This window comes from Macrobrachium rosenbergii, chromosome 11 (assembly GCF_040412425.1).
Source record: "Macrobrachium rosenbergii isolate ZJJX-2024 chromosome 11, ASM4041242v1, whole genome shotgun sequence".
Lineage (NCBI taxonomy): Eukaryota > Metazoa > Arthropoda > Malacostraca > Decapoda > Palaemonidae > Macrobrachium > Macrobrachium rosenbergii.
The window spans coordinates 52,510,617-52,513,116 of NC_089751.1; positions in this window are offsets into that span (position 1 = coordinate 52,510,617).

Below are 2,500 nucleotides of genomic sequence, written 5' to 3' on the forward strand. Positions count from 1 at the left end.
CCCCAAACAGCCTTTAATAATGCCTACGGTGCACCACGTGCAAAAAAAAAAATTTCACGTCAACAAAATGTCTACAGCGGCTGAAAAATATCATGATCATTTGGTTAAGCAATGTTTCAATTATAACCTTAAACTAAAAGAAAACTATTCATAAAAGAACGAACTGGTTACGATCCCATTATCAGTGGCACTACACAGCGACTGAAATGAAAACGGAAGTGACCTTATAAACTCTTCATATAACAGTTCAAAAATATCAAAGGTCAAAGCAAGTCTAGATACCGCATGGATGTATAAAAGGCGTGGCACATTTCAGAAACATTAAATGTGTCAATCAACGCACTGTAGCCACTAACCCTTGTTTTCTGAATAGCAAAAAAATAATGACTCATTTGTGTAATGTTTCAGATACAATGTGTCATTCGTCGCGTCGTAGCCACTAAACCTTGCTTTCTGAATAGCAAAAAATATAATGAATCATTTGTATAATGTTTCAGATACAAGTCTTTACCCTTCAGAGGGACTGGCTGGAAGGTTAAGCCTTCAGGCTATGAGCAGTTGTTTATTACCCTAATTATTATTATTTCGGTAGATGAAAACTATTCACATCGAACAAGCACACCAAAGGGGCCATTGACTTGAAATTCAAGCTCCCAAAATATGCTGGTTTCAACCTCACCGCAGAACCTACACTGCGGCAGTAATTGATCATGATACAGAGCCAGCGATTTTATTAATCACCCTGGGGAAGGCGAGAACTCCCGACATCTGGGCGGCATGTCACGACGCTCGCGACCATACCAGCGAACCAGCTAAACTGTAAATTGTCCCGTTTGACTGTTAACGATCCCGTTCCGTCGGTGGTGAGGTGTACCCTAGTCACGCTTAGATATTATGGGGTCGAGACCACTTCAGTATACTTGTTCTGTTCGTTCTTACGATTCTCGTGGCGTGACGAAACCACTCCTAGGAAGAGGCTGGATAATTGCGCCAGCATACAAAAAGGCACGCGGGCAGTTGCATATTTTACAAGTGAACTGATTCAGGAACTGAATGTGCGAATTTTAGCTCGTGTTGGTAACTCATACGAAGCATATGGCTACCCGCAAAGATGTGAACTATACACACACACACACACACACACACAGCTGTTCGGTCTTTTGAACTCAAGTTGGAATGTTGGATGTCAGTTAGTTACCTCAAGATGAGTTGCGAATGGTAAGTCTTCTTGAAATACCCGTGTCCATTCTGACTGACAATTTACTCCATACAACTGGTTGATGTATTAAATATTGAAGACTTAGCTGAATTTATCATGTATGGGCCTAGCCATATGACAGCGTTAATATTTAACCTGATGTGAGTGCCCGTTGCGTTAATACTAGAACATAATGTAAAATGTATTTCGCCGTTGATACATACATTTTAAACATTTATTACGATAAATAGATTTTTGATGCTTGAGTTTCTGAAGGCAAATATCACCTTTGAAAAAATATTATAGACGACATACTGTCCAAATGTGACAAAAAGGAACACAGTGGTCATCAACACGGTAAAATATATTAGAACAAAATCGTGGACTTGCCCAGATATGATATTTGATAACAGAAAACTTCGTAGAATTAGGATTTATTATAAAGTTGAAAAGGAAAACGGAAGCGATTTCAGTATAAGGATGGTTTAGTTATGAATGGAATTTCAACAACGTATCAACAAATCCAGATAAAAAAAAAGTCACAGAAAAAAGTCACAGGAAAAAAAAGTCACACTAGTCTTCCCTAGATAGTGACCACCAAGGGTTTTAACCCGGTACGTATCCGCCTTTGTGATGTATTAAGTACAAGCCCGTTGCGGATTTTTTTTTTTCTAACCCAGTATGTATCCACCTTTGCGGCGTGTTTAGTACAATCCCGTTGGGGATTTCCTTACAATCATAAACAAAAGACTGTAAATATCATAAAGATAATGACCCCCAATAAATACTGTGAATTTTTCCCTGTGACTTTATTACCGGCAACCATAAATTAATGTGACTTTTTTCCTGTGACTTTTTTCCTAGCCAAAACTGTGACTTTTTTCCTGTGACTTTTTTCCCGTGACTTTTTTCCTGTGACTTTTACGGACCACCATAAATTAATGTGACTTTTTTCCTGTGACTTTTTTCCTAGCCAAAACTGTGACTTTTTTCCTGTGACTTTTTTCCCGTGACTTTTTCCCGTGACTTTTTTCCTGCGAATTTATTACCGGCCACCATAAATTAATGTGACTTTTTTTCTGTGACTTTCTTCCTAGCCAAAACTGTGACTTTTTTCCCGTGACTTTTTTCCCGTGACTTTTTTCCTGTGACTTTGTTACGGGCCACCGCACCGGCATAATATTAGCAGATTGTTTGGTTAATGTCAAAGGATAAGAGAGGCCAAAGCTTTTGAAAACCTGTGACTTTCTTAGATCTTTTTTGCTCCCGTGACTTTTTCCCGAGTTCCGGACTTTTTCATCT